This window comes from Cyanistes caeruleus, chromosome 6 (genome assembly GCF_971803275.1).
Source record: "Cyanistes caeruleus chromosome 6, bCyaCae1.hap1.1, whole genome shotgun sequence".
In the NCBI taxonomy this organism is placed as follows: domain Eukaryota; kingdom Metazoa; phylum Chordata; class Aves; order Passeriformes; family Paridae; genus Cyanistes; species Cyanistes caeruleus.
Window position 1 is genome coordinate 68,652,597 of NC_141706.1, and position 27,144 is coordinate 68,679,740.

Below are 27,144 nucleotides of genomic sequence, written 5' to 3' on the forward strand. Positions count from 1 at the left end.
GGTCCCACGTGCACCAAGTGGGTGCTACAGACCACAGGGGCCTCTTGGCTGCAGAGCTGGGCGATGGGAAACGGCAAAGCAATGCCCAGGATGCAGCTGTTCAAACCAGCCTTGCCTCATGGAGCATTTCTTTCTCACCTGTCCATGGTTCTCTCTGTGTGTGTCTGTGCTCCTTTTTAAACTGCAGGGCTGGGAGGCCTGGCCATTCCACCGGGAGTGCTCACCCTGGGAGCACCAGTCTCTACCTTGGGAGGAAGCAAGCTGCCACCAGAATAAAAGCGGGGTGGAGCTGCTCCCACTCCAAGGCAAGAGCCTGCAAGGCCCATCCTTTGGGGACTCGTCTTTTGTGTGAAGGCACATTGTCTAGCAGAGGAAGAGGTTGGTACCTGGTGGAGCAGGGCCAAGATTCCATTTTCCCCAGGCAGCTCCCTCCTCTGCCTGCTGTAGCGCTGGCCAGGGCTGGGAGAGGAGGGGGAGTGTGTTCAGCACTGCTGCTGGAACGGAGTGGCCCTCTCAGGAGGATCCCGGTTGCTTCAGGACCTTGCTTTTGCACTGGTTTGTGTCCACAAAGGAAAGGCATGCAGAAGGCAGCACCATCACCCCAGCCCTGCAGTCAGGAGTCCATCAGCTTTCCCCACAGTGAACATGGTTAAGGTCTCCTTAACCAAAGGAAAACTCAGCACCACTACAGATGTACAGAACAGCAATTTATCCACTCCGACACACTTTTCCCATTATGTGTCCAGAGGACTCCAAGTACTGACTTTACATGTCCACAAGTGTGGCCAAAGCCACACATACAGAGCAACACCAAGTTCTCACAGTGTACCAAGAGAAACAAAGATTTAATAACATTATTTCTTAGACAACTGTTAGGGATGAAGTCAAATGTAAAGAAAAAATGGAAATGTAAAAAATCATGGATGTTAGTGCACACGGATAGAGAGTTTCTGCTTTTGAGCTCCGCAGATGTTTTTTCTCTTTCCTCTTTCCCTTCTTGTGTGAGCTGCCTTTGAGTCAGTTATGTTATGTTGAGCTCTTGTGGGCACAGAGCGGTACTGCCGCTGTGCCCCGACCAGGGCCCTGCCTCGCTCCGCTGGGTGACGGGGGGGAGGCGGCAGCGGGAGCTACGGCAGTTCCGCGGCTGCCGAGCCTGGGGAGGGAGTGAGCGGGGCGGTGTCTGTAAATAGCAGGGAGGGGGGAAAGACAGTTAAGTATGTAAAGTGACACGGCCGGGCTCGAGCGGGGACGCGGCGCTAAAAGGAACGGCTGCCGTGCAGGCCGGCGGCTGAGAAGAATGACAGCAGTGGACCCTGCGAGCACCCCTGGCTCCGCCCAACTGAGCGCCTCACGCTCCCATGGGCCGCAGCCTCAAAGCTTCCGCCAATCCCGGCCCGCCTTGCTCCGCTCTGGCCAATCACAGCCGCCCTTTGAATCCAGGCGCGGTCCCGCCAAGCTCAGCCCGCTCAGTCGCGGCCCGGTCCCGCTCCCCCGTTTTACTGGGGTGCCGCTCCGGCCGCTGTCGCTTTGGGAGCCGGCAGAGCCGAGCTGCCGCAGCCCCGAGAGGTGCTGCTGGGTCCCGGGAAGGGTGGGCGGGGGCTCCCCGTTCAGGTCCCGGCCGTAACTTCGCCCAAAGAAACGGGGAGAAGGGGGGGAGCGGGCGGGATCGCGGGAGCGGGGCCTGAGGGGACAGCGGGGGGTCGCGGAGGCGAGCGCGGCGGGAACGGGCGGGCTGGGATTGGCGGGCCTGGCGCTGCCTCGGGCTGTGATTGGCTGGGCTGGCCGGCCGTGGGCTATAAATAGCGTAAGCTGGAGGGGTGCGGGCGTTAGTTCGGTGGCGGCGGCGAGCGGCGGCGAGCGGCGGCGGCGGCGGCGGGAGCCGCGCGGGCGCGATCCAGGGAGCGCCGGTGCGCCAGGACGGGAGCCCTGCTCTCGCTGATCCGGGGAGCGCCGGTGAGGTCGGGCGCCATGCCCGCGTCTGCTGGGACCAGCATCTGGGGGCCGGCGGTGTCCTGGGGCGGTGGGGCCGGTCGTGGCCAATTCTTTCTGCTACGTCCTGGGCTTTTCGGGCGGCCGGAGGCGGGTGCGGGGTCTGGAGTGGCACAGGGAGATGAGCTGTTGTTTCTGCGGGACAGAGAGGAGCTGTTTTGTAGTTTCTGGACTGAAGATAATATTTAAAATATCGGGAATAAAGCTGGGCTTTTTTCGTTTTTATTATTTTAGTTTGATTTTATTTAGAATAATAACGATTTTCTTTATTACATTGCTTTGTTTTGCTCGTTTTATTAAAATAATAAAATTATTAATTATAATTACTTTTAACAAGACATATTGTTATCTTTATATGTATTAGTTTAACTAAGTATTAATAAATAATGATTAAATATTATTTACTATTATTAAATACTATTTATTAATAATTATTTAATTAAATATTTATTATTTATTAGTTTGTTATTAGTTGCTAATTATCATTTAATACTTTTAAATATTAAATATTATTTATTAATACTTTTTAATTAAATATTATTTAATAGTTAGCTAATATTTATTAATTATTTGTTTATTATTAATTAAAAATTAATTAAATATTATTTATTAATTAATTAAACATAGATTATTTAGTAGTTATTTATTATTTACTTATTAATTAAATATTATTTATTAATTAATTCTTAAAATTAATTACTTTAGGGGCTTTTTTGCTGGATAGCTGATGTTAATTCAGTAGAGATTGTGGGGCTGGGGCTGAAGCACCCATTGTGGGACCAGTGGAGACATAAAGCCCCAGAGTGTGGAATAAAGACCTTGGCACTGGAATCATGCCTAAACCAATGTGGGGCAATGGAAATACTGAGGCTGGAGCTGGATAAATGCCATGGGGGAAGGGGATGGAGCTGCAGCTCAGGGCCTGCAGGAGGTGCCTGGGGGATTAGCAGCCCCTGTCTGCTGGTACCAAGGAGAGTCTGAGGGTCTGGGGGCTGGGAGGGCCCAAGGGCACCTTTTGGGATGGGCTAGCAGGGGCCCAATGGCTATTCCCAGCCCCTGGTAATGCCTGGGAGGGTGAGGGGGGGCCTTTGGGCAAGTGCTGGGCTGAGACCCAGGGGGAGGGGGAAGGTACCTGTTGGGCTTGAGGCCTCAAGTGTCCCCAAAGTTGGGCTCCCATTAGGGTGGGTAGGACAAAATCTAGAGACATTGAAGTGATAGTAATAACTGACTTGTGGCCTTATCAACAGCCCTGGGTTGCAGTGAGAAGCGGGAGCTACTTTCAGCCACCAGTAGTGGGAAGCTGAAGAGCAGGAACTGAGGAAGCAGAGCTGGAGCAGACAGAAACATGGTAGGGTTTAGGGTAAAACTGTTGCGGGGCTGGGATAAGGAATATGGAGCTGGGATGCAAACTGCGTGGCTGGAGCTGAAATCAGTGTAAGGGCGGGGATAGGGCCTTGCAGAGCTGTTCCTCCAGTAAGGATGGTCAGGTTGGGGCTGGAATGTGGGTTCAAGAGCTAAGCTCAAACCACAGAGAGCTAGAGCTAAAACAGAGATCCTGCCTGGAGAGCCAGAAAGCAGCATGATGTGGCACTGCTGGGAAGATGAGGAGGCAGAAGCATAGCACAAGAGCTGGCAGTCAAATAAAGCTTGTGGGACTGAAGCTGAAGTCACTGGGGCTGGGATGGGGACTGCTGCAAACACTGTTCTGAGGGGATAGTGACTGTACATGTGGGAAGCAAGCATAGAATGGTACACAACGGGGCAGGCTGTAAATACAGTAAAGATTGCTTTGGGGTTGGGATGGGGTTGGAGTGGCATTTCTCGGCCTTGAGGTGAAACCTCAGAGCTGGAACCAAGAACAAAGACCCTTTGTCTCAACCTGGAGCAGCTTCACCTAGCAGAGAGGGGGAAAAAGAAGCGGATGTGGAGCTGGAAGAAGAGAGCTTGCAGTGAAATAAAGCTCGTGGGCCAAGAGCTGAAATCACTGGGGCAGGGAAGGGATCACTAGGACTGGAGCTATAATCACTGGGGCTGGGATAGAGACTGATAGTGGGATTGACACGGCTGGGTGAGATAACTGTGGTAGCATTCATATGCTGAAATCACTGTAGGTCAGTAATATTGATGTTGGGGCAGGGTCAAAGGGCTGAGGTCAAGTGCAAAAGGTCAGGGGTCAATGGTTAAATTGGAAAGTCAGGGATTCAAACTTCAAGGGTCACATGTGAATGGTCAGTGTTCAAAGATCAAGAGTAAAGGGTCCAAGATGCAATGTTATGGGTTAATTTTCCAAGGTTATGTGGTTCAAGGTCAATTATCAGGGAATCAAACTTCAGAGAGCTAAAGTCAAGAGTCAAAGGTCAAAATTCAGAAGTTAAGAGTAAAAGGTCAATGGGAGGTTGCCAGGGATTTGCAGGGAAGAGGAGTATTTATAAACTTTATCCATATTTCCCTGTAATTCTGGGTGTTTGGATTTCATTTGTGCTCGTCAGGATAAGCCATAAACAAGCTCCTGAACTCTGCATCCATGTGTCAAGCACTTCCACAGAAAGGCAAGTCAGCAGTGATTCTAGAGGAAAAATTAGAGGTGATGGCTTATGATCCATGGGGAATTACATTGGGAATTGTGAAACTCAAACACATGGAATTGTGGAGGTGGAATTCCATTTTCAGCCTTGGGCACCAGGAGGAGGAGAGGTGTCCTCATCCATAGCAAGGAAAGCCTGGTGCCCCAGTGTGTCAGGTGCAGACAATGAGCCGTCCAGGGAATGAGCAACAAGTTCCTTCTGCCCCTCCCCTCACCCGTAGGATGGCAACAGCACAAACTGAACTGTGAGGTTGATGAGCTCTCAGAGCAGCCCCAGGTGTGAGCAGTTATGGTAAAGAATGGGTGGGTCCTGGCCGGGGCTATTTTAGGGGGAGGGTTTCTCTCACTTCGCTTGAGCATGGAGCAGTTGGAGCAGAGGGATTTTTGGTGAGCTCCTGGGGGGTATTTCATGGAATAATACTGGGAGTGTCTCATAGGATCTGGGAGAACAGCTGGATACACCTGGACATGGAGCATTGTTTAAAGCAGCATCTGAGCCAAGTAAGCCTGTGCGGGTTCGCAGGGATTTGCAAAAGGGATTTTCCCTTTTGATTTCATTTTGCCCTTTGCTCCCCAATTCCCCCCGGAAGAAATGGGTATTATGAGGACAAAAGGGGGGCATAAATTGAGGGAAGAAACTCCTGTTATTATCTATTTTTACACTGGGGGGAGTCCACCTATGATTTTAAGGGTACTGATTGGAGGAAAACCTGCCTTTTCCAGGGTGTTAGGGGTATCAGTGAACAGGGAATCCCCATGTTCCATTTTAAATGGAAGGGGGGAAATATTGTTGCTATTTTATGGGTTTGACTTGAGGGGAACCCCCCCCGACTTTCCATCATCCTGAGGTTTAAATTGAGAAGGAAGCCTTATAGTCACTACTTTTTAAGGGTCTGATTGAGTGTTCCCCTTTTCCTATCATTTGAGAGATTTCAATCAAGGGAAAAACAACTTTTTACTTTTAGGGGATTAAATTGAAGGGGGGGAGCACTCATTTATTTGCCATCGTATTGGTTTAAGAAGGCACGAACACCCCCCCATTGCCTCAGTTTCCGGGGTTCAATTGACAGAAACACCGGCTTTTCCAGTATTAGGCGGGGTCACATGGAGCCGTGGCGCTGCTTTTGAGAGCGATTCTGACCCCTTACAGCCCTGCACGGCAGCGCTTCTGGCATTCCCTGGGGAATTTGGCGGCTGGGCAGCCCCCGAGGAGTGACAGAGCCGTGCTGAGGCCGGGCGGGCAGGCGGGAGCCGCGGCGCGGAGCTGTGTCTGTCCCGGCTGCTCTGTCCGCTCCGGGCGCGGGGCTCGGGCACCGCTGGGGCCCCTTCGGGCCGGTCCCGGTGCCGCTGGGCGGGCCGGGCTCTCCCGGGGCCGGAGCTGCCCCCGCCCGCCGGAGGAGCCGCTTTCCGGCCGGAGCGCGGGGCCGCCCCCGGGTGCCGAGTGCCGCCGCTGCCGGGGCTCGCGTGGCTCCCCCGGTCCCCCCGCACCTGGAGCGGCGCCAGCCCGGGAGCGAGTCCCGGCGGGGGCGCTGGGGGACACTTGTGGCTTATTGGCTTCAGAGTGCGCTGGCAAAAGCCTCTGGGAGGAGGGGAGGGGGAAAAGCCCCACCTGCCGGGCTTTTTGTCTCGGGGCTTTGTCGATATTGCTTTTTAGCCGAGCTGCGCCTTTAAATAACGATGTGGTGCCTTCTAGAAACTGTGTCCAATACCTTTTGTACCCTCGCAGGAGGGCTTCGAGCTCAGGTTTTTCCATTGCCGAGTTAACTGCAGGTCCGAGCTGACAGCGTCCCGTGCATCTGGGGTGCGTGAATCTGTTTGTGATGTTCATTTCCCCTGGATGCAGAGCTGGGCTTTTTGGGCAGATTGTATTTCTCAAGCCTCGGGGTTTATTTAAGCCTTGCACGCGATTTTCTGGAGACGCGGGCCGAGTGAGAACTTTGTCTTGGTGCTGTACTGGGGAATGGAATGCAGGGGGTCCCCACAATATCCCTGTGGAAGCTGGAATGTCCGAGGGAATGGATGTGACAATTCTCGGGGCTGAACCTGGCTCCCAGCGCTCTGCAGCGTAGGATGCGAGAGAGCAGGGCCGGGGGACAGCAGGGTAGGGACAGCGAGGTGCTTCGTGCTCAGGGTTTGGTGTTGATGTTTCCAGAGCCAGAGCAAGTTGATTTCGTTCAGGTGCACTGGAACAGGATCCAAACCTTGGAAAGGTCTGAGACCAATTGGGAGGAAATGTTTTAAAATGAATGTGTTTCTTGATAGAAATCAGGTTTCAGTTAGTTTTTTAATAGATTTTAAAGGAAATTTTTTTTTGAGGAAAAGTGAAAAAAAATGTTTATTTCAATAAGTAGGGCGTAGGAAGAAGAATGAATAACGTTAGATAGTTTATTTGTTGTGGAGTAAAGATGAGGAGATTTAGAAGGTTTTGTGGTTTTTTTCACGTGTGTTTGGGATGTGGCGTGGGTCTTTTTGAGCCGTGGGGTGTTTTGGTGGTAGCTTGGGTTTTGAGATTGGAGTCAAGTTGAACAGTTTTAGAAGAAGTTACTATGGTTTTGGCAATTATTTTGTATTCACTAATCAATGATGTCAGGAAAATTAATCCACAAACACCAGAGGTTTATGTCCAAAAAGGAGACAGAGGAGTCCTTTTACTTTATTCGAATAAAGGGAGAGGCCATGGGGCATTCCCCTGGGGTTTCTCGAATTTTTGGAGGGTGCAGCCTCCTTTTTATCCTAATTCCTGGCCGCTTGTCCCTTCTCCCTTTCCCCATAGGCTGAGGTACTTGAGAGGTACAGGCTTCCCGGAACGCCTGACACCTGGGGTACCTTTTCCCCCTCCACCCCCAATGCATAATCCCTTCTTAACTTTTATGGAACTCATAGTGTTCTTTCAGTACCTGTTTGATCTTCTACTGGAATCCATCCCATTGTTTCTGTCGTCTGTCACTGATAGCTACATCTTATCAACTGACCCACAGCTTGTTTGTAAAGACAAGCTCATCATTCCTTTCAGTGTGATGTGTGGAGTTCAATAGGGTTGCTTTTTATTTATGTTTAACTTTGCTGATGTGATAAGAACTGTTAGTGAAAGAGCATAGCATCTGTTTTTGCTGGTGGTTGTACGGTGTGGGTTTTGTTTGTGTTACCTGTTTTGGGGTTTTTTTTTGTTAGTGAGATTAAACTTTATTTTGGGGTTAATTTGTGATTATTTTAAGGATTTTAGTGCAATTTAGGTTTTTGATTTGGGGGTGCTGTGATGAGACTACTTTATTTGTTTTATGTGGTATTGGTGGTGTGGATAGAGGGAATACTTGTTTTTAAAATTTATTTTAGTATTGTTAGTTGAAGTGTTAGGATGCATTGTGTTTCAGTGTTGAATCTTTTTGAGGTGGTTTGGATTTTTTCTAGGTTAAGATTTTTTTCCCTTGGCTGGTGGAGGTATTGTGATTTTATTGATCATATGGGTGGGAATTTGATGCTGTTTGTTTTTTTGGTTTTGTTTTTTTTTTTAGGAATTGGATTTTTGCAGTAGACCCGGAAGAATTCACTTTATTTCAAAACATACTAGTTTAATCACATAAAGGTTCCCATATTAATTCGTCAGTCTTTTAGATTCTTTTTCTCATTTAGGTTTTCCAGAATTTACTGTTAATTTAGCAATCAAGCAGGGATGGCACTTCGTTCTTGAAAAGATGGCTATGGAAAAACCTGTGTCTAACAACACGTACCTGACAGAGGGCAACAATTTTGCTGTAATTACAGGGCCAAATACGAGTGGCAAAACAACTTTGGCATGGAACTGCTGGAGGAGAGGAGTTTCTGGTGGGCTCCCAGTGGCATCTGATGGAGTGACGGTGAGAGCATCTCATAGGGTCTGGGGGAGCACGTGGATGCACCTGGACGTGGAGCACTGCATAAAGGAGGTGGTGAGGGACAAAGCTTTTTGCCAGGAAGCAGCACCTGAACAGCTGAGCCAGTGTGGATTTGCAGAGGTGATCTTTCTCCTTTTCCCTTTTGATTTCATTTTGGCAGTCCTTCCTCAGTGCCCTCAATCTGTCACAAGAATTCCAAAAATAAAAAGGCTGAGTGAACAGTGAAAAGAAGGGGTATAGGTAAGGTGGAGTTCAGGTGTACCCCACCCCAAACCCTAAACAGCAGCCCTAACAGCGCTCCCGTTTCCTTGAGACAGCTGCAGGCAGGAACCCTAAAGCAGCAGAGTGCCAGAACCCCCGAGAGGTGCAGGCAGTTCCCTGGTGCTAGGGCCAGCCAGGAAGAGATAGTGGGGGGACGATCCGCAGGGTTGGGGAAACAGGGGGTTTCCCGCCCCGCCCCACCCTGGGCTCTCTGTCCCTCCGCAGCCGGGGATTGCTCCCACCCCTCCTCGAGGCGGCGGTTGGTAAGGCTTCGTGCCTGGCCTCTGCAAAGAGTTCGGCTCTGTCAGCCTCTGCCCTGTCTCAGGGCCAAACTTAGGTAGGGTAGGGAGCAACTGTGGATTGCCTGGTCCGGGCTAAGGGACATCTCTTGGGGCCTATGGATAAGGAGCATCCCCGGTTGCAAGCGTAGGGTTGTAAGTTTGTAGGGTTCAGCAGGGCAGCTTGGCAGTGACACGGAGAGGCTGAGGGAGGGCTTCAGAGATCAAGGTCTCGAGGGCTGGAGACAAACAGTGAAAAGAAAAGGGGTATAGGTTGGGATATAAGGTAGAGTACAGGACTATTCAAACCCCAAACAGTAGCCCTCACAGCGCTCCCGTTTCCTTGAGACAGCTGCAGGCAGGAACCCGAAAGCAGCAGAGTGCCAGAACCCCTGAGAGGTGCAGGCAGTTCCCTGGTGCTAGGGCCAGCCAGGAAGCGATAGTGAGTGCTTGGGCCTACTGCTGTCGTATAAGCTGGGGTTTCTATCCTTGGGGTACCCTGGGCTCCCTGGCCCTCACTGACTGGAGAGTCTTCCTCCCCTCCTTGAGGTGGTGGTCGTTTGGCTGTCAGCCAATACTGCTGTGAAGCAAGCCTCTGCCTCCCTGTGGGGTGAAGTGTGCAGCCCATGAACCTGGGCATTCTCTAGAGAAGGTAAGTGCTGGGTTTTCACAGATGTAGGTCTAAGCTCCTGCATTGATATTTTGTCTTCTTGGTTGTAGCTGACCAGGAGTCGACATCCTGGCAATGGCAGGAACTTCCCAGATGGCGAGGAGGCCTTCCTTCGCACCCCATGTGGATCCACCCACCAAGCATCCGAGAGCTGAGTCAAAGGCTACGACCCGCCGAGGGGGGATGAAAGCGGGGTGCCGGGTCGGGACTTGTGACCTGGGATATTTGAGTCAGCTTTGGGGATGGGGAGGTCCAGGCTGTGGCCCCTTAGGCCGCACGGTGGGAGAGCCTCACTTTTGTTCACCGTGCTGAGGTGTGCAGGACAGAGCAGCCTCTGGGCGTGGCGTGTCACTTGTCCATCGTGCCTTCTGTGTCTTTTGTGCCTCTTGTGTTGTACGTGCCTTGCCCTATCTCTTCTGGGGGCTTACCAGAAACCCCAGCATCACTTATAGCATCTCCGATCTCTGGGCTCCTCGGCTCGGCTGCTCTCAGAGGCCTTGGAATCGCGTCTCTCTTGACAAGCATCCGATCGGGTGTCTTTTAGACCTCTTGTTCCGAGCTGTGTCAACAGCTGTGCGCCACGAGGATCCATTGTTGCGGCTTAGGACTTGAAGAAACGCAAAGATAGGTAGAGGATTGCGGCCATTAAGATTCTTGGGCCTCCGTCTCGGCGGTTCCTGGAGCTTGTCATTCTGTCAGCATCTTCTTCCTCCCGGGTTCTGCGAGCTTCATCAGCTCGCCTTCATTCTCACCCGGCTCATCTCGTTCCGCATTCTCTCAGTCCTTGTGGCCGTCCTTGTGGCCCAGAGTTTTGTCTCCCCATTGTGTCCCCTCGTCGGTTGTCTGGTGTGTCACGGGTGTCTGGGTGTAGTTGTCCCGGAGCCGCTCTGCCCTGCTGCCCAGCCTGGCTGTTGGTGTAAAAGGCCAAGTCCAAGGCAATTTGTGACTGAAATTTGTGATGTAATTTGAAATTTGTAATGTCAGGTGTAGTTGGAGTCTAGAACATATCCCTAGAGCAACACAAGATGTCTGGAGCTGTGAAGTTACCCTGCAGCACTTTGACTTTTGTCTCAGCTCTCTTTCAGATGCCGACGGATGAAATCGGTGGCAGAGCGCCCCATCCAGGGTAAGGGGGTTCCCCTGAGAAGGTAAGTCAATGTTTGTCTTTGCAGGGCAACTGGAACCGGTCCCTGTGTTGTTACAGGTCTCCTCTTTGTCTTTATTTTTAGGAAATAGAGCCGGCTAGCAGCAGTCAAGGTGAAGCGGGCAAGGTGAGCGTTGACCGGTGGAGGGAGGCTGTTGTTATCGCTGGGCTCTCAGTTTCTGGTGCAATGCCAAGCGTCCCTTCTTGTTTGCGTGCTTTAGGCGGTCCAGTCGCGTTTCGTCGAGACCCCGTCGCCAGCCGGCCGGCACGGCACGCCTGCTTCGCCGCTCCCGTGAGCCCTGCGGAAGCGTCACAGGGACCGCGTGACGGAGCCTTTTCCACGTAAAGGGGCCGTGTGGGTGGCCTTCAGGAAGGGGCCGAGGGCTTCCCGTGAGTTGGGGATGTCGGGAGGAGGAGCGAGGGCCTGTTCAAGTCTCAGCAACGCCACATCACTTTTTCTTCTCTTAACTCAGGCGCGCCCTGCGACGACGCTGTTACAAAGTTTTGACTTGGACTTCATATAGTCCTCGTCAGACTTACAATACTCTGAGCATCTAAGGAGCCAGAAGGATGGTGTGCCAGGTTTTACAACAGGATAAAAACTAGGAAAAACAGCATTAGCAGGGATCCTCTACTTCAGTTCACTGGTGAATGAACTGTACAATCAATTGCTGTTTATTTTATTGCACTAAGGGCACAACCAAGATGAGCATGGCCATGTAGAAGCTACCTTGTACATGAACCTTGCAGAAGTCAGTCCTCACTCTCCTGAATTAGCAAAACCAGGCACAGTGGAGAAAACAGGAGAGACAGAAGCCAAACAGCAGATATATGGTTTAAAATATCCCAAGACTCCTAAACTCTGATCCATCACTTTGGCCTCTGGACTACAAGGTGCTCAAGGTATTTTTCTGTGACAATAAACCGCCATGTCCAATACCAGTACTGACATTAATCAGTAAAAACAATAAAATAAATAAAAATCAAAAAATAAAAAAAGCAAACAAACAAAAATCCACCTCATAGAAATAAATTCTGAAAATTCACTGGGAAAATCTAGCAACCTTTTTTACCCAAGCAGCTAAAGTAAAAGCTTGATTTGGTTCAGTCTGCAGCAAGATTGCACTGTCTTTTTCTGCATAATAGTTTGCACAGCTACAATAACATAAAGTGGAATGTGAATAGACTATGCTTAGGCTAATTTACTGCTGAGAAACGTGTGCTCTGTTTGTTATGAATTCCATGCTTTCCTTTGGCTTGCCAAATGTTTTTTTTTCTCAGAGAGCTGTTTTGTTTGATACTGTGCTTTTGTTTGGTTAACAGGCTCCTCATCCTGTTTCTTTTGATAGGAGTGATAGATCTCAGTATAATTAATGGATAAATACACAGTGAAGTTTGCAGACCTGTCCCAGGGCTCCACAATGTAGAGATGCCAAAAGTTTACCACATCATTACTCTGAATGCTACCAGAATCCTAGGAACCCATTTCAGGGAAAGTAAGAAGCCAAAAACAGATTAAAAGAAGAGGGGTATGATAGATAACTGGACAGACAGAGGTTTAAGGGCTGCTCTGCAGATGGAGTGGAGGAAATTTTCTTAGTCACAAATGGTCATTATGAGCAGGTCTGCAGGGGTAAACTCCCCAGTGTTTACCTAGATTCCCTGATTTTTATTTTATTTTTATTTTTTATTTTTAAAAGGAGCTTTTCCTCTTTGCTGAGTGGAAGCTGGGAAAAAGAACCTTACAGTACAGGTGATGAGTGTGATGGGAGTAAAGTTTATGAGGCTGTACCAGACTCTGCATGTCATTTATGTCATACTATTAGAGTTCCCTCAGAGGAATCATGAAATGGAATCAATGGAAGCATTTTTCCCTAAATGTGAGCTTTTATTGTGCGTTTTCAGTTATCTTCCTCAGAATTTCTTTTAAAAAAGAAAATGGTGCAAAAAAGAATCCTTATGCAGTTTTCTAGGAACAAAGATTTTAATTACCAACATATTTTAGCCCTGATGGAGCAGAGCATGAAGTTGCACCAGCCATGCTATGCAGTCACCAGGTTTTTATGTTTCCTCGTGCTACTGGCACAATCTGGTTCTCCTGGTCCCTTCCTCTTTGCCTCTTCCTCATCCTATAATTACCATTTCCTATGTACTTGGACAAATCCATTACACAAAACATCCCTCAGAACAACAGAGGACAGACCTCTACTATCTCTCAGCAATCATCTAAACAACTAGCTCTGATCACACTTGAAACTTTGAAAAGAGCATCCAAACTGAAACTTTCCTCACCATTTCATTTTACATATGTTGAATCAAGTCACTTTCCTCAAAAATACATTAACTACAGTAGCTTATTGTGTTTACTACAGGCTTTTAATTGATGCAATTTGATTTTTCATGTTGCTTTATTCTAAATCGCTGCAAGCTACAGTTTTTATTAACAGGGTTATTGGACTAAATTCAAAAGCTTATCAGGATAATATTTAAAAAATAGCTACATATTTACGATGTTTGTCCTCTCCTGAATCCCTCTGCTACATTAATGCTTTTCTTACTTGCCACAAAGTGTTTTAGACTAGCCAATAATGGCCAGCAAGAAATTTAAATATCACACAAGGTGCATTTAGGTCACTGTCCTGCCTTCTGACTAGCTTTTGGAACAACGCATTTAAACTTGGTATTCTGTAAGGTATTCTGGAAGAGTTTAGTCCATTAGGAGCACAATCTGGTCTATAGGTTACATATAGTGATATGTGTATTAATGTATACTAATCATATTCTTTCAGGCTGTGCTGACTCAGCTGACATTCTGAATCACTTGCTGAAAATAGAATGGGTTCATTTTGCACATAGATATTTTTTTATGCACACATGAGCAACTATGATGTTTTCTTTACCTTTTGTTAGACAGTAAAAAAAAAATTAAATCATGTTTTGTGTACAGTGTTACAAATGTTACTGTACTAGTAATTATTATTGAAGTGACATATATGTTTACATTTGGACACACACACTTTAATTCACTGTTGTCTCAAAGTTTCTCCTCTGCCAGTTCACTTTTATGTTTTTTTAAATCCCAGAATAGAAACAAAGTTTGCTTTCAGTCAACAACTGAAAACACACTGGATTTTAAATTGTAGTAAGACCATACATGACCATCTTACATACACAAGTCTTCCACCTAATGCAAAACCAAAAATTTCAGACACATTACATTAAATCCATGTATCATTAGCCTCATCCACAGCACACATCAGGGCAACAACAGCTTCAAAGTTCATCAAAACACAAACTCAATTTTTCTTCATGTTAGCTCTAAATTGGTTTTCAAAAGAGCATCCCTTTCAAGATGTATGAATTTACCTCCTGTGTAAAATTATTCAGTAATTTTCTGGGTGTCCAACCTGTGGTACCTGAAAAGGGAATTGTTTTCAGATCACGGGATTAATACTGAGATCACATTACTCAAAACTTAAAAATACCAATTTGGGACTCAAGTGATAGGAAGCTTTTATTACTGGAGGCCAGCCCACAGCAGTCATCAGGAACATTTTTATTTCTTCTATAGGGATCTCTAGCTGTGATTTTTCCATTGCTGTGAGAGCAGAAGGTCAGATCAGAACTCCTTGAACAACACCTGTACTCCAGGTAAGAGGCAGCAGCAAGTGCACATTTCTGCCTTTGCAGGGGAGACAGGAAGGCAATGGATTATGACTAAAGGGTCTGAAATCGATTTAATCACCAAGCCCATATCTCTGCCTGAAGGCAGGGTCAGCTCTGCAGAAGGCATTTCTGGAATACCTGTACCAGTAGCCAATACCAGAATACCAGTATTGAATGCACTGCTTTAAACATTTCAGCTGACAACAGATCACTTCTATAATTTTACCCAACAAAAGCTATCAAGGACACAGGCCTTAATTTTTATATATTTACCAAGCTGCCTCTCAGGTTCAAAATAAGCAATTACTGAAAGCAAAGTCAAATGTCTCAGATGAAAATGTCATGCCAGGTTCACAAGCCAAATTGTGATTTTCATCGATATTAACCCCAGTAGCTATTCTGGATAAATGCTGGTTACTGAAGATCAGAATAATTTCCAGCAGCTTGGGTTATATCTCCACTTAAAAATGCAATGGCACATGCAAAAAAACAAAAAAAAAACCCCTGAAATAACTCACTCAAAGCACATGGATTTGTTTGGTTCTCAGCTTATAATCTTCTGATTAATTCTGTCCCTGTCACTGTTAATGTAATGGTAAATGTAGAACTGTATAACTATAATCTTAATTCTGTGAGCACATCTCAAAGTAATATTCACCTTTTTTTCAGACATCATTTGCTTACCACAAGTTATGATGTGACCACCTGAGGTTTTACGTAGAGCACAGTACAAGAAATAACATTTCTGGTTTCCAACTTAATATGCTTGAAGGGTGGGTTGTTGAGCAGAGGGCCAGACGCTGCCTGCCTGCCCTGGTAGCAGTCTCTGCCATGCACAGCTGTCTTTCACTGCTGGACTGACAATGTGAATTTTCAGGAGCAGGCAGTGATTCCCAAAGCCCTTCTGTGGAGCAGCTTTCTGTGCCAGCAGCAGACCTGCTGCACTTACAAATGAGTGGCTTGCAATGCTATTTCAGGGCTCTGCCATATTAGACACACACACACGTGAAACCAGACAAATCTTAGCATGAAAAAACATTTTCCTAGATTAAAAGGGCCACGAGTACAAACATACTTTACATATGTTACACTGTTCTGCTGTATTTTTATACATGTATATTCATTTTAGTGAGAACATTTTCCTTGTAAGGGCAATAAATACATTTGACTCACTAGACAAGTCTTTTATTCCTATAAACAATGCAATTTATAATTGATAAACAAAAATAAAAGAATGTGATGCACAGTCAGTTACAGATTATGTGAGGGTGCTATGCTTTCCCAGTTGGGAATGAACAGTAAAGCTCTCAAAGGAAGAAACAGCATATCTTTCAACAGACATTGCCCATATTGTGATAATGTGATAATGGAGATTAGTAGAAATGCAGACTGCATCTCCAGAGAATGGAAGAACTAACACATGTGCAAAATGAAAGAAGGAAATTAATTGACCAAATTTAGGTTAAATTCTCTCTATATGCATCAAGGGGAACAGTCAGCTCTCTGCTGGGATATTCTTTCTCAATGGAATGATGATTTAGAAGTGACTCAGGGTGTCCAGCACCTAAGAACTGAAAATAACAAGCACACAGTGTCATCAGCTGTGTTTCAAAACATATGGCATATTTTTATACTGACATTCTCAAAGTTTTATACTTCTGAGCAGGTTTAACCATTGAGGAACAGATGGTACCTTTTAAATTCAATATCCTCTTAAATTAAATATCCTGGGTAAACCATCAAAGTACAGAATCAAAATCTGGCTTCAAATTCATAACACCGTGAAATACAATCACCCAAAGACAACCTACATCACAAAAAGTGAGTGTGGTCTATGTCATAAAAAAGCCCCTCCACTGTTAAAGGGATGCTTCAGATTTGGTGCAGAAAATGTAACTTTTTGTCATTGTGTAGCTTTCTTTATGAGAATTTGAGCTCTGGCGGAATGATGCAGAGGCAGGACCTTTGCACAGCCCTGCTGGCACAGTGAGATGCAGAAGGGACACAGCTGAACCAGCGCATTGAAGGAGATGTGCTGGTACCTCCAGGCATCCAGGCAGGATCCTTGCTCGTTCTGCCACTGCTCTCTGCTGCCCAGAGTGTGACACAGCAGCTCCGGGATGGTTCTTTGTGCTGCCAGAGTGTCTTCTGCTTACGGAGCCTCTTTGCTGTAATTTGCCATCTCTTTGCTTTAAGAGCTGCTCCTGTTGTTCATTTGCCACTGAGACCTTTAAATTAAAGCAGTCTGACCGAGATCCCCCCAAGGACTTACTTTGTGACTTCATCAGGCTTCTTTTCTTCACAAAAACTTGATCCCAGTAGAACTGGATGTCCCTCCAAGTGAAAGGGAACTGTGGCTTCACATATCTGTTCCTTAGCTTGTGCTCTCTACTTTAGGATGAAGTGGCTTCTGGGGACACTATAAATCTTGATATGCAGGTGAGAAATGTCTCTCTTGTTTTCCTCAAGAGCAGATTCATGGCTGGATTATTTTTTTTCCCAGCAGTAGTTGTGTTTTATACACTGGGATGTAATTAACTTTGCTCTGAATTTTAAAAAAAAATAAAAATAGTAATTTAAAAATAATTTTCAAAAAAAAAAAATTAAAAGAGCAGAATAGTTGGTAGTTACCTCTTCTTAGTGTATCTCTGGAGACTCAAGGAACACTGGGGACAGATTCCTAAAGCAGAAATTGTCCATGTCCTCTTCAGGCTGACAGAAGCCGCTGGACAAATCACTTTCCCCTGCTTCCACAGGACCTGAATAAATCCCAGCGCTTCCTTACACCTGCAGGATGGCTCTTGTGTTGGAATAACACCTCAAACTGATGAGCTGGGTTTCCAGAGTCCGAGTTTACCCAACACTCACAGCTTCAAACCCAGTATGATGTGCCTCCTGCACTCTTTCTCCATGGCAGGTTTGTACCAGCCATGGCAGGATTTGAATCATTGCAACCTGGGTGCCTCTGCCCACGGAGAGCTGCTGAGGAGAGAGGCTGCAGGGCAGACCTCAGAGTGCAGGAAGCACCTGAACCTTTCTCCCAGAGCAGGGACAGGCTGCAGAGGTGCTCGCAAAAGATGTGCCCGGGTGAAGCACATCCCAGAGCAGCAGGTGGCTGAACTTGCTGTCTCCTTTGCAGCAGGAAAGCTGTGTGAGATCAGCGTGGCCAAGGAGGATTTGGACAGCTCACTCCCAACACACTCTGCTGGATCCACAGCCTGGGGTCACACGCCCAAACCTCACCTTTCAAGGGGATGGGGCCAGATTCTTTTCAGTAGTGCCCCGTGGCAGGAAAAGAGGTGAGGCACACAGACTGAAACACAGAAAGCTCCATCTGAATATGAGGAGAAGCTCTGTTGTTTTGAAGACAACAGAACTGGAACAGGCTGTCCAGAAAAGCTGGGGACTCTCCTTCTCTGGAGGTATTAAAAACCTGCAAGGATACAACTCTGTGAACCTGCTCTAGGTCAGGGGGGTTGGATTGATGGTCTCCAAAGGTTCATTCCAACCCAAATCACTCCATGATGATGTGGAGGTGGATGGATCTGTGAGCTCCAAAATATGTGGAATCTATCCAGAGCAGAGACTTCAGGTAGAAGGAATTAGCTCTGTTAGACAGGACAGGACAGGACAGTCATGTCCTGGAAAAGGGAGCCACCCTCAATTCTTGGACATCCTCAGGACCTGACTGGAAACAGCTATGAGCCAAGTGAACTCTGTGCTGAAATGTTATTACACAGGAGTTTGTAGGCTGAGGCACTGAGGCCTTTCCAACCTGAGGCTGTTGCTGAGCATCCTGGTTTTGTGATCAATTCTGACCAGCCTAGAGAGCCAGGCTTTCCTTCCCCTCACGGCAGAGAAAAAAGGTCAGAGGTGCTTCTTGTTTCTGATCCACCTTGTATCTCATGCTCCAGTAAGTGATGAGTACTGTTACCCTATTGCCAGTGCATCAGCATGAAATCATTGCTGTGGAAAGAGGTCATTTGTTAACCTATGGCTCTTTTCTTAACCTGATTCATGTTGCTGGCAAACTATTTTTGGGCAAGCACTATTTCTGCTTCTATGACAAGTTCACCAAAAAAAAGGTGCTGTTATCAATATTTTGTTGTTTACAATACCTAATAATTAGGCAAGAGTCATTAGGAGAAGCAGTATCTTCTTACAGCAACTGATAACAGCTGGGAATAAAAAAATCAGATTTTCAGATACACTTCCTTTCTCAGATTTGCCTTCTCACTATCTATCATGTCATCAAGCCACTGAGAAAAGCATTTTTGACTCCTGGCTATCATCAAAAACAATGATGTCATATTTGTCCAGAGCCTGCTGACCAAACCAGGCTGCAAGCAATGCAAGGCTCTGAATATGCACTGTTAAATTATTCTGGGTTTCTCATGTGCAGCAGGTCTGTGTCCCACATGAAGCATGCAGGTATCCCTCTGAAGTCAACAATCATCACCCAGCAGGGTGTGTGTGTACCTCAGCCAGTCAGAAAATGGCACTGCCACTCTGCCACTACATTTTCTACCAGTAATGTTACAAGCATGCAGCTCTCAGTGATGCCTGAGCTGGATGTTGTTCACTGGCTTAGTTCAAGGGCTTGAACAAAGCTCACCTCTCAGTGAGGTTTATGACCCTTTCAGAAAAGCAAAGAGTCTGAAAATCAGCTGTTCCCTTGCTTACATCTCAGTTACAAATGTATTTGAGGAAGTTATTTCCATAAAATTAAACAGAAATACTGCTTGACATTGATACATTTTAATTAACATCACCATTCTCCATCTTGCACAAACCAGAATTAATATAGAATGATTTCTGTAAAATTAGGTTATGTCTATTCATTTTGAAACCCCATAACTACTCCCGAGTATCAATCAGATACATTTTAGTGTTAAGTACAACAAAAAAGTTGAGTTACACCATAGCCTCACAGATAAAGCTAATTATATGGAAAATTCATTCAACCGAGTTTGCATTGCTTGATTTGAATCTGAATTAGCAAGAATTGGCTTTGTACTTAGTTTTCTAACTCAAATGAACAAGAAATGCACACATAGATAATTTTTCTCTGAACATCTGAATCAGGGAAGTCTCTGGAGCTTGAGACTGTTGCTGTTCAATCCCCCCAGAATCTCAATGACCTCCATGAATCTCAGCACAGGCATGAGGATCCATGTGTGAACAAACAGCCACAGAAATGGGGATTTACTTCCCTTTTACTTCTCTGGATACATTTCTAATGGAATTGTCACATTTTTGTATGGATCCTAACTAAAAGTTTATGAACTTCTGAAAGCCCTGAAATTACATAGGACAGGGGAGAATGGCTTCAGACTAAAAGAGAGTTTAGATTAGATAACAGGAAAAATTTTTTTACTGTGGGGATCGTGAGGCACAGGCTGCCCAGAGAGGTTGTGGATGCCCCATCCCTGGAAATGTTCAAGGCCAGGTTGGATGGGGTTCCGAGCAATCTGGTCTGGTGGAGATGGCCCTGCCCACAAATGGGGGACTGGAAATAAATGATCCTTGAAGTCCCTTTCAACCCAGACTGTTCCACAATTCTGATATAAAAACCAAAACAAGAAATGTTTAAGAAACCAAAACAAGATATGTTTAAGCAGACCTCAAAAAGGATGAGATGGCACTTTCATATCAGTGTTTTGATCCCTCCAGAGTTTGGATGCAGCATGTATTATATGTCAGAGAATTTAGGCTCTCAAAATCAGCAAGTTTAGCCCCTTCTCAGGCAGGAATGACTCGAGGGATAAACTCTATAGTGAAGGATATTATGCTACCCATTAAGTTGGGAAGACATCAATATGTTTACAGGGAAGAAACAAGGGATGAATACTCTCTGTACATTATAATGTGTTCCAGAAATTTTGAATCAGTGTAGTGAACATGCCCAAGAAACATCACAGGAATCACTCCAAGTGACTACATTGAAAAAGATAAAGCTTTGTTTGTGGAAATGAGGAAGTAAGGTTCCTCATGATGCATTAGAGCAAAATACAAGGAACTCATTTTAGTATCTGAGGTTACCCTTGTGAAAAAAAATAATCTCTGATAAAAAAAATTCACCAGCATGAACCAATATCCAGAAAAAGCAGACAGTAATTAATTATTCACTCAGGATACAAATGTGCTGCCCAGAATCTTGAAGGAGAACAGAGAGGTAGATTTCATGCCTGCCATCCTTTGCAACAAGAGCCCAAACAACAGGCAATAGGAATTTCAGAGGAAAACAGTGTACAGGAATTCCAGGCAGTCGTAAAGAGCAGCTTTGAAAATGAGGAACATGGCAACATGAAAAATACCATGAAAGTGTTGAAATACAATCAGTGATAAAGCAGTATGAAGTAACACACAAAATCCAGAATTTTCATTATTTGTTGGAAAAAGTGAAGAGTAATGGAATAAAAAATACTGTCAGGAAATATATAAGATACAAATATATGAAGGCAATTACACCAACTGAAAGGAAGATTGGTAAAGAATGGGGGGGAAAACTAAGTTTTAAAAAATATATCCCTACAAAGCTCAACCTAGTACTTTAATGAGTTCTTCGATGCTGAAATTTCTAGAGGGCAGGAACAAATAGCTGTTTTCCAATTAATTATCTACAGGAAATGCAGCTTCAATGAGACTCTAGAATGATCAGAAATAATAAAGCATCCACTGCTGACAGTGTTTTCACTGAATTATTAAAAGAAACCATAAGGAAAAATTATATGCAGTAATAATGAGTAGCAATAGATTAAAAAATTACTAATTAATTCTGGCATCCTACACTTCAGAAATCAGGCCTAGTAAATACAAAACTGAAAAGGCATCTTCTCATTACAGCAACTTTTAAAATTCTAACTGAATAAATAGGGGATGCATAACAGACAGTGACATGTATTAGTCCACTGCTAAAAAAGCTTTTAAATTCATAATGATTCAGGGAAGGTGAGGAACATGTCAGAATATACAGTCTTCACAAGAAAAAAAATCACAACAAACTAATAACTTCTGAAATTGTCCTTATATCATGGCAGGATATGAAAGAATCACTCTTATATGTTAAGACAGCACAGCTGCTTGTTTATGGAAATTGGTGTGTGAGAAAATGAAAATTAGCCTCATTTAATACCAGTATGTAAACAATGAGGAGGAATTCCCCATCCTTGATACTTTTTAACTGGACCATGAAAAAAATTAATGCCTTCATTATGTCATTTTCAGAATAGGATGAACCAAGCAGATTGAGCAATTCTTGCTGGTGAGCTGCTTGCTTTAGGGGTCTGAGAATACCCTGCAGGCTCCAGGAGAGAATAAAGCAAAGTATGACTTCAGATCTAGAGTGCAGCTGTTGGCAAGATGAGGAGATATTAAAGAGATTGTGGATCAGCCAACAACCTAAAAATAAATCAACATGTTAAACACCAAGAAGGAGCAATAATTCATACCAGATTGCAAAGAAGATTAATACAAAGGTTCAGACCAAGAAGGCAAATTATTTTCTTTTATATACAGGATGTGAGACATGGACACCTATGAAAATGGGAGGAAACAAAAGGACTTTAATTTAATAGGGCTCAAGGGAGGCAGGCTAAAGACAAGTTCCAGAACAACCTGGCGTAACATGAAGAACTGAGCCTGGAAAACATGTACAATCCTACCGAGTCCCTAGGCAAGAGTGACAGCCAGGGTAAGGCTAGACCAGCATCCCTGGGGTGCTGCGTGCCCCTTGCAACACCTGCAGACCCAACACAAACTGCTCTTGAAAGTAAAAACTTACAAATAGGAATATCTGCTCCCTAGACTGGTTTCTGTTCTTCATGGTTTCAAAGGCAAGCCTAATAGACCAGAACTCACTGGATTACTTTACTCGCTTTAGGTCAAGTGTATGGATAAAGCAATCACAGAATGCCTGAGGATTTGACACTTTTTGCTTCATTAAACAAACTCAATTTATGAGGTCAGCTGAAAATAATTTCTGATATCCTTACATTTTAACTACAAAATCTGAGGGAGGCATTCCTTTGACCAGCATCCTGACACCTAGAATTTAAACATGTAGCTTAAGCTAGACATTCTTGCTTAGGGGAAGAGATGTCCCTCTTTAGTCAGCAGAAAGATGAGTAAAAGACACCTCCAGAGCAAGTCTAGTGCCAGCTTTCTCTGACATGACTGTGGCTGGTTAAATATTCAGTAATATATATGTGTATATTATATATACATATATATATAAAATACCTAACATCTATATATAAGCAGGGCTTCCTTATAAAAGAGTCTTTCTTCAATTTAAACAGCATTCTAAATTCCAGAGGACTTTCTTGGGCACAATCACCTCCTAAACTGTGTTACTGCATATTGTTACAATACATTGGCTCAACACTGAAGTATCTACTATTCTACCATCAGACAAAATGTGCAGCTCTTTGGTTATCTGCAACAATAGCTTGTTCAATAACAACTTTTTGTCTGTGGTTCAGATCTTGTATTTTTCTTATTTTTTTATTTTAGGAACTTTTAACTTTGGCATTTATCCGGTATCCTGTGACAAGACAAGACAACATTAAAAGCAGAACTGCAAATTCAGCTGAAAACAGACAGTTTTCCTTCCTGAACACAAGCTGACATTTTTCAGGTAAATTGAAAGCTAGTGCTAAAAAATTCCACAATCACCGCTTTTTTAGAAATCAGCAACTTATGTTGGCACCAAGGACAAAGCATTTTTTCCAAATGTAAAACTGAAGGATGCTGTCCAGCAAAAGATGCCATGTGAACTTTGTATTACTGGCTGAAGAGATTCAACCTACCTACACCGAGCATGCAGCACTGTTGTCATCAGATACAGTATGTGTCAGTGAATGCTATTTGATTGTGCCAAAATATGCAGCTATTTCTGCTACTTGTTCTCTTCCCACTCTTCCTTCCATCTGTTGGTTTCATTTATCTGCTCTCTCTAGTGCTTTAGACTTTCATCTGTTGAAGACTGAAAACTCTTCCTTATAAAAGTCTACCTGTGCAGATCCCTGACCTGGCTGGAGTTCTGAGACATCCAGCTAAAAAAAATACAACACCAGTAAATTACAATACCAAAGGTCTAAAATGGAAATTTAAGTGACACTAAATGGAAATTTAAAAGGTTGTAAAACCAAGTCAACATAGACATGAAAAAGAAAATGTGTATATATGTATATATTATGGGGGTTTTAAAGCAGTCATGAGGATTTTAGATGGAGGAATTACTGCTTCTATTAGTTTCTACTAAATCCAGCAGATAAATTTCACTCCATCAGACGCAAGAGTCTCCACTTCCCAATGTCCCTTCCTACTCTCAGCATGAGTTATCTAATATTATCTATTTCTAAAATAGGCTATACATCATTTTTGTAAAACTGGGCTGTTCCTTCACTCTCTGATAACTGCATGCTTTCAAATGGAAGATACTTTCAGCCACCTAGAGATGTGCATTAACAAAAAATACATTTCATCAAGACTCCAGTGGAAAAAATTTACTAGTATTTTAAACCTATTATTTCTGTTGATCGATAGAGTCTTGACTCCTGGAAATTCATAAAAGCAATAAACTGTATAAGCATTTAGAAGTCCAGAAGTAAGTCTATTTTAGGTCTTGTTAAAAAGGAAAAAAAAAACCAAACAAACACAAACTCAAATAGACTGAACATCAGCCACAACATAATTTAAAATGTCTGATGAGAAAGTGGTTAATTACTTCTCTAATGGAATTTATTTTCTGCTTTAAGTCACTAAGTCAATTTGATGATATAATACACAGTTTAGTAATATTAAATATATCTTTGGAACAGAGTCTCTTAGACACTAGAACATAATATCTTACCAATTAAATAAGACTGCTTAACAGTGAAGAGGAGGAGGAATTTATTGAGTATTATGTAGTGGGTCTCCCTTGTGTTAGTCCTGTAATCTACATAAATTTCGGAAACATTTCACACCTCCATCAGTATCTGCTGAAGAACCAAAAGAAATCCAGGAATAATGTAACACAGGCAAGGAGTGAAACATACACTGTTCTCATCCAGCCTGTTAACATTTTCAATTTTCCTTTAATTCCAGGGTAACTGAAACAAAGATTAAAAACCAAGGAGGGATTAAAAGGTAATAAAGGTAATTTCTGCCATCCAAAAACTTGCAATTTCAGAAATGCTACTCATCACTAAGACAACGGTCCCCCCCACAATTAAGGTTGTTTTTCCTGAACTCCAACTTGAAAATAAGTTTTGTTTTGAAGCAGTATTCAGAGGTGAAAGCATTAGGATTCACCTTGGCTTCTGCTGGAACAGTTAAGTACAACACCAAATCAAAACATACTGACCTGCCAGGCTCCCAGTGTGAAGGGCATTTTATTTCTTTCCCACAGATTCGCTGTGAGAGTGAAGAAGTGGGCTGGAGTTACCTGGGAAAACCTCTCTGAACATTCCTCAGAGTGTGATGCCAACAGACACCCGGATGCAGCAGGCTGAACCCATCCCTGACACCGTGCTCTTGGTTACCATTCTGACTGAGTGTGGTTTCCAGATCCTATTATGAATTTTGTCTAAGTGAAAACTAATAAAATGTCTCTACTTTGTTACAGCACTGTCATAAGGACTGAATGTACACCTGTAGATATACATATGTATATATACATGTACAGGTATATCCTGGATAATGACGCTGCAGAAAAACACTTCACACTCTGGGACAATCCACTGAAGTTCCCAGACATCTGAACACTCAGTTTCAGCATGTTGAAGCTGCTTAGAAGTTCTCACTTTATAGATGCCCTAATTTTTTCATTGATATCAATCTACAAGCTTGCTTAGAGATTTGTGAGGGAAGGAGGGGCTTTGCCCCCTCTGATGTACCATTACTTCTTAAACATTTCAGCACATTTGCATTTTGTTTCCCCAGGTAATCTCACAAATTTGCTTGCTAAGCTCAAACCTGCGGAAAACCAAACACATTCCAACCAGAAGATTTAATGAAACAAGGAGAGCTAAATGGAGGCACACTGGTTCTGACACACTGGGAAGAACTATCAAATCCATCTCTAATATCAAATACTCTGCCTAGGGAGACATTACACAGTAAAAACACTTCCATCTGTTTAGGAAGAAAGATGTGAGATTATGGGAGATTAAAAGGGACCAAAAAGGGATTTGCTTTTAAGAGAAAGAAAAAGGAGTTCATAACATTGAGAGTATCACATAATAGGCACTTCTGCACAGAAATAAAAGCAAAATGCTGAGTTAAAAGCTCAGAGCCTTTGAACAGAATATCTAAAATATAATACTCATTTTTATTTTTAAATTGAGAATTTGAAAGAAGAGAAGCAATAAAATACTGTAAAATGTGGAAGGGAATCCACTAAAGGATTTAGACCCATTTCCTTTACAAATTGTTGTCCCAGCTTATGGACTACACACCCCACAACAGGCAATTTTAAGCAGGTCTTTATTGTATCAGTAAACAAAGCCAGGTAAAATCCACCCAGCTTCTCAGAGAAATATGTTACATTTGGAAAGCCAAAAAATATAAGAGAATAGTGTCTGATTCATGGAAAGACAAATGCACTGGGCTTTCTAGAGTCTAAAGCTGGAGGAATGAGAGAAGGCAAGGTTTCAAATTAAGAAATTAACAAACCTCTGGGTGGGGTTTAAATAGAAAAGAATGTTTCAGATGCATGAAAGGGGAGGGAAGTGTTTAAAATCAGACTGTATATAAAACTCAGTGATAGACTAGGAAAGTATTAGAATATTGCCCAGCAAAGCTGTGATTCTCCACTTGCAGAGCAAACCAGATTTCTGTCAAAATGTGTAAGAATACCTTGTCTCACCCTAGAGAACAGGAATGAGTGATGTGGTTCCTTGATGCCTTTTCTAGGCCTGTTTCACCAAAGCCCTCACAACACAGGGATTCTTACCATCTTTTACTACCCTTCCACAGAATTTTCATAAGCCAGGGCCTGACAGATTCTGCCAACGTAAGGCCTGAAATGGAACTGACATTTATGTTACATTAAATTATCCAAAATATTACATTAATTACTTAACCCTGTGTCCCCATGCAATGGACAGTGAAATCCTCCTGCCACCACCTGAGGCATAGAGAGAGCCACAGCGTTCTGAGCAGAGCAAATCCATGTGCTGTCAAGACACTGCTCCCACACAGAAAATACTCACTATTCCCTTTTGATTGGGCAACTGTAAAACAAGGAAACCAGCCAGACCAAAACCTCCTCTCTCTTAGATCCTGATGAAATTATAAACACCTCCTGTTCCTATTCTTTATGCTCATTTTGACTAGGGGCTTCTGTAGAGAGCAAGTTCTGGAGTTCAGTGAAGCCCCAGGTTTTAAGCACTGGAGATAGCACTGACTCTACCAGCTCTGGGTAATGCTCCATCTCCTGTCTCCACCAACATCACCCTTGGTCAGGACAAAAAAGATCTCTAGACTATGAGTAACGCTTTCCTCACATACGGCAAACATCTCACTGGGAGCCTGTCATTAAAAATCAGCTTTCCCAAAAGGATGGCATTGAACTTAGCAATCCAGTTAAATTTTTTTCTGATCCTACTTAGTCTGTTCTTCCTCTCACCCTCTGCAAACTTCTATTTAGTACCACAGTGTACAGTAGTGGGATTTGGGTTTGTTATCATAAT

The 27,144-nt window shown here is 44.2% G+C and overlaps 1 long non-coding RNA gene across 22 annotated transcripts; it reads left to right on the forward strand.

Moving 5' to 3' along the window:
- Positions 1-1,464: 1,464 nt before the first annotated feature.
- Positions 1,465-25,075, forward strand: LOC147652816 (uncharacterized). Of its 22 annotated transcripts, none has more exons than XR_015288659.1 (11): positions 1,465-1,566; positions 3,237-3,337; positions 8,336-8,565; positions 9,705-10,802; positions 10,884-10,925; positions 11,020-11,188; positions 11,272-11,701; positions 14,370-14,449; positions 16,862-16,903; positions 22,979-23,102; positions 24,861-25,075. It is a non-coding gene; the product is annotated as an uncharacterized LOC147652816 (long non-coding RNA). The 22 variants fall into 22 exon arrangements; XR_015288655.1 differs by lacking the exons at positions 1,465-1,566; positions 3,237-3,337 and adding exons at positions 1,814-1,953; positions 17,604-17,763; XR_015288650.1 differs by lacking the exon at positions 16,862-16,903.
- The last annotated feature ends 2,069 nt before the right edge of the window (positions 25,076-27,144 follow it).